The sequence below is a fragment of the Austrofundulus limnaeus genome, unplaced genomic scaffold (genome assembly GCF_001266775.1).
Source record: "Austrofundulus limnaeus strain Quisiro unplaced genomic scaffold, Austrofundulus_limnaeus-1.0 Scaffold1015, whole genome shotgun sequence".
Taxonomy (NCBI): Eukaryota; Metazoa; Chordata; class Actinopteri; order Cyprinodontiformes; family Rivulidae; genus Austrofundulus; species Austrofundulus limnaeus.
The window spans coordinates 9,245-15,087 of record NW_013953417.1 but is presented as its reverse complement, the minus strand read 5'-3'; positions in this window follow the sequence as shown (position 1 = coordinate 15,087).

The window sequence follows — 5,843 nt, the reverse complement described above, 5'->3', positions numbered from 1 at the left end:
AGGCTACGCAACATGTGATTACGTCAGACGAGGCTACGCAACATGTGATTACGTCAGACGAGGCTACGCAACGCGTGATTATGTCAGACGAGGCTACGCAACGTGATTATGTCAGACGTGGCTACGCAACGCGTGATTATGTCAGACGAGCCTACGCAACGTGATTACGTCAGACGAGGCTACGCAACGCGTGATTACGTCAGACGAGGCTACGCAACTCATGATTACGTCAGACGAGACTACGCAACACGTGATTACGTCAGACAAGGCTACGCAACACGTGATTACATCAGAGGCTACGCAACACATGATTACGTCTGACGAGGCTACGCAACACATGATAACGTCAGACAAGGCTACGCAACACGTGATTACGTCAGACGAGGCTACGCAACACGTGATTACGTCAGACGAGGCTACGCAACACGTGATTACGTCAGACGAGGCTACGCAACGTGTGATTATGTCAGATGAGGCTATACAATGCGTGATTACGTCAGACGAGGCTACGCAACGTGTGAATACGTCAGATAAGGCTGCGCAACGCATGATTACGTCAGACGAGGCTACGCAATGTGATTACATCAGACGAGGCTACGCAACGCGTGATTATGTCAGACGAGGTTACGCAACGTGATTACGTCAGACGAGGCTACGCAACGTGTGATTACGTCAGACGAGGCTACGCAACGCGTGATTATGTCAGACGAGGTTACGCAACGTGATTACGTCAGACGAGGCTACGCAACGTGATTACGTCAGACGAGGCTACGCAATGCGTGATTAMGTCAGACGAGGCTACGCAAYRCRTGATTACGTCAGACGAGGCTACGCAATGCGTGATTACGTCAGACAAGTCTAGGCAACTTGTGATTACATCAGACGAGGCTACGCAACACGTGATTACGTCAGACGTGGCTACGCAATGAGTGATTACGTCAGACGAGGCTACCCAACGAGTGATTACGTCAGACGAGGCTACGCAACGTGATTACGTCAGATGAGGCTATGCAACATGTGATTACGTCAGACGTTGGCGACAAGTTTGCAGTGGTAAACAGGAAGTGAAACTTGCTAACTAGCAGAGGCTAATCATCTCGGGACAATGGAGTGATTTTTACGTGAATGCCTTGCTATTGGGCAAGTTGTAATTATTCTGTCTATTCAGCTACAGGCTATGTTTAACGCTGCCAGGAGATGTAGCCATGTTTTTGCGCATTTATGATAACATCTGGGACGAGGCAGGAAAGCGGAAAAAGCTGAACGTCGTGTGAGGTAAATATGCGCTACGTCAGAATTTATTAGGCAAATGTGTTTCCATCTCCCATTTTGCGCATTAACTACTTTGCGAATCATCCAAAAACCACCTCAAGCGAGCGAAAAAACTTTTTAGCGAATTGAGAATTTTTTTTTCGAATTTTGCTGTTTCCATCAGACTTTTTTTTTTTCACATTTTTAATGCGACACTTCTAAATGCGCATCAAAAAGCCTTGATGGAAACACGGTTACTGTTCACTGAGTCATGTAAAAAAAAACGGTACAGTTCCAATGAGGGATGCGCATCAATCTGTCACAAAAATATTCACAGCACCCTTATTTCTTATCCAATTTCTATAAAATATGGCTTAAATTAAAGCTGAGAAAATTGCCAATCTTGTGGTAGGTAAAATATGTATTTGCCCAAGTAATAAATCTATAAGCAGTCTGGGAACTTTTCATTATAGATTTTTGCTAAAGCATTTATGGTAGAAGCCCCTTTCTGCCACATAAAACAAAGACTCAGTATGTAGTGTTGAGATTCAGTTATAATTTAGACTTTGTGTGGGTTCATTGTGGGTTCTTCTTTCCAACAATTGTATTCACGTCTGTACATTACACACACACAGTAGTTAGAGATTCACCTTCTGGTCTAAAAGTTTTTAAAAATAAATTAACATTTATTGACAAAAGCAATGTAGATTATTTAAATAATTGAGTAATGCTCATCAAATACAGAAGAAATAAAAGCATAAATTAAAAGCATTGACTAAGATATAAGTTCTGTTATTAACTCATAAAGTCCTGATGCATCTCAGTAATCCAGGTAGAAAAAATCAGTAGGTCCTCTGGATGGTTCTTCTTTAGTGAAACGTTTCGTCTCTCCTCCAAGAGACTTCTTCAGTCTGATGAGTTTCAGGTGAACTCAGCCTTATAAGCTCCGCCTCCACATGGACAAACAGGTTAGTCACATGCAAAAGAGGACCATTGACTAACAATACGCTTGATTAGCTCTATTGTTCATAGAGGGTCATGTGACCCATCACCTGACTTATTGGTTTGGATGCTGTGGTTCTTAGGTGTTGTGTCATGTGAATGTAGTGAATGCAGGCGGGGCTCAAAGTCCTCTTGTTTTTGTTTTAGGGAAAAAACAAATTGTTCAGTCTGGGGAGAGGAGAGGTTTTACCACAGGTGGTCAAAGGTCAACCAGTGGTGAGATGAGGTGAGGTGAGGGGGTTTCCCCTACAAGTACTATAATACAATATATCTGTTCAATCTAGAGCTCAGTCAGTCACTACTAGAGATGTGACGTTCACGAACGATCCGAATCTTTTGAACGGCTCTTTACAACGAACGATAGGAGCCGAATCGCAGGCCGTAACGAGCCATTTGTAATTTTATTTCTTTTATTCCTCATATAATCTTTATTTTTTCATACTTAAATCGCTCCCGCTTTGTTTTTTCACGGAAAACAGGCAGATTTGTTGAGTACAGAGGCTCACAGTGAAAGGGGGAGGGGGGTTTCTGCTTGACAAACACATGGTTCCACCCATATGACGGGATGACGTCATTACGTACGGCTACGTGATGATGTATTTCCCTACATGATGACGTAATACGTTCAAAATCAAACGGCTCTTTTGAACGGCTCAATGAAACAAACATCTCCCCAAGATCCAGATCCCTTCAAAGAGCCATTTACCCCATCTCTAGTCACTACCAGGGTCTGTAGCTAATTGCACTTCAACTAACAACTTAAAGGAATAGTCTGGTCATTTTGAAATGATGCTTTGTCAAATAGCTATCAATAGTTAGAATCTTATCAGCTGTGACATCAATCATAGAGCAGAGAAAAGGGCAGAGGTCTTCATCCAGGCTGTGCTAATTAAAATCAATTATTTTAAATTAAGTATTTAATAATATTCTTCAATAAATGCCCTCTGTATAGTCTGTCTTCCACTGCAATATTTCTATATGGCTGCTGTGTATGTCTTTGGATGTCTACAAGTCTATACGTCACAGCAGCACTCAAACTATAACGTGACATTACTAATGCATGAAACACTCTGATAGGAAATGGCTTGTTATTTGAGTCGGCCTGTCTGTAATACTGTCTCTAAGTCACAGCAATTTAATTTGGGAATTTCTCAGCTCAAGCATCCCGAAGGTTTACATAATTACCCTGGGCATTTTACAGTTATTATATGTCACAGGTATGAGAAAATACCTTACTGTATATCACAAAGTTACTGCAACAAAAGGCCCAGATGTGCTGCAGGTCTCTAAAAAATTAAAAAAAATTAAAAGCTGCTGACATGTTGATTACAGTTCCTGCAAGGCTGTTACTGGCCCCATTTCACACTTGGCTGTGTTTTAATGAGTCTGTAAAAATATTTTGAAGGAAGTGTTCAAGAGCAACAGTTACTGTTTCAGTGCGAAGGTTTGAAAAAGACTGATACAGTCATATTTATTTGTCTTCCACGAAAATTCATGAGATCTAACATCTAATATCTAAACAGTGAAGAAGAAGGCGTGGGAATGTCTGGCTTGAAAACAATTTTAGGGAAAGGGAGTGAACAACAAAAGACTTCCTGTCAAAACAGCTGATATCACGTCCTTTGGGGAAAATGCAGAGCCGGCTCTTGGCATAGGCGAACTAGGCGGTCGCCTAGAGCGCCATCTGCTGGAGGGGGTGCCGAACTGCAGAAGAAAAAAAGTAATTATTTGTAATCCCTGGTTGTAACTCTGCTCAGCGCCCCTTTCAATTAGCTTTGTCTTAAAAAACTATAATGAAGTATTACAGGAAAAATAAACTACTCTACCCATAAAACATCTCCCCCACCCCATGCAGCAATCGCCCCCACCCTCTGTCTCATTTGATTGACGTTGCACTGACTCGTCCTGCTCCGACACTCTGATGGGGGAGGGGCTAGTAGTGCCTCTCAGGTAGCGGTTCTTGTTGACAAACTCAATAACAACAAGTCTGTATTTTGTTGTCCCAAACATGTCAACCTCTTCAGATGTTTACCTGGATAAAAAGACTCAAAAATCCATAAATTTTGCTAAAAATCCATACAACTCGCACCCCAGGGTGGGTGTTTGTGTGTGTGTGTGTGTGTGTGGGGTGGGGTGGGGGCAGGCAATAAATCTAAGTTTACCATAGTACCTTACACTGTCCAACTTGTTTTTAGGGGTTCAAATTGGGGTGGGTGGGACATAGTTTGGGGGGGGGGGTGCGCTTCAACTCGCCCAGGGCGCCAAAATGGCTAGAGCCAGCACTGGGAAAGTGTGATTGGTTACCTTAATCTCGCCCAAGTAATTTTTATCTTATAAAAAGATCAATCCAAAGTTTACTCATCAATTTTACATCAGTGGTCACTCGTTGTTTTTAACTTAACTGAGCTGCAACTGATTCTCAAGCAATTTGGTTTGTTTACAACAAATTGCTGCTTTGTGTTTACAGAAGTACACCTAAGAGAATATATACCCCAGCATTCGTCAAATGACGTCACACGAAAAATGACAGGTGCCACGCCCCTTTAGGGCGGGACTTCCGGTCAAGCCCCTCTTCCTCTCCCCCTCCCTCGCTCCTCCTCCTCACTTCCTCTTTTCCTTAACCGTAATCCTACCCTTCACCGCATTCTTCCTCTTTTCAACGGATGTTAGCCTAACTGCATCCTTTGCAAAAGTTTCAAGTGACCTTAGACTTATTCACTGTCTTCTCCCAACCCTTAAACCTGTCAAAGTCTGAAACTTTTCATCAAACTGGTCCGTCAACCAATCAGCTCCTGTTTTAAGCACCTGATCCCGCCCCTCTCTCTCTCTCTCTCCTTGACCCACCTACATTCAGTCAGAAGAAAAAGTTCATTTGACTTTCAAAGGCGCTCACTTCAAAAAACGTGCTTTGATGAAGAATACCTTTGGTTGGTCTCAATAAACCTACAGAAAATGGTGAGAATGATCTTTATTCATTTAAAAACAGATTTTTAAAAGCTGTCTTGTTCTAAAAACGTATTTTTTTTCTTCTTCCTCTTACCTAGGTTGGGTTGATTTAAATCTACCTGATGAATTACGTAAGATTTGCGCCCTCTCTACTTTAATTATTTTATTTTTATGGTGTTTATTTATTAAGGTTTTTAATTTACTAATTTATTTTATAAAACACAGTAACTTTCCACGGGCAGGAGTTTCATTTGCCCTTTTTTTTTTTTAAAGAAAAATAAATAAAATAAAAAAAGATTTGCACTTCCTTCCTTCTGTTCCAGAAACCAGCAAGAGAATCAGACCAGTTTCTTTTTCTAAGAATGGTGAAGAAAACCCAGTTTCAGCAAAACATGCCACACTGCCTCTACAGAATTGGATAAGAAGAATGAGCGTTTTCCTTCTATTTCAGTAACTCAAATATTTTTACTACTTTTTTAACCTATTTAAAGCATGTTAATTGCTTTCAGTTCAGTTCAGTTAGTTTATTAATTTCTTTTAAAAGCATCATAAATTCAACAAACAACAAAATTATAATCATAAATTAAATGAAAGGTAGCAGAAGAAGATAAAATCTTATTTTATCTGCCCTTTTTTCTCAAATA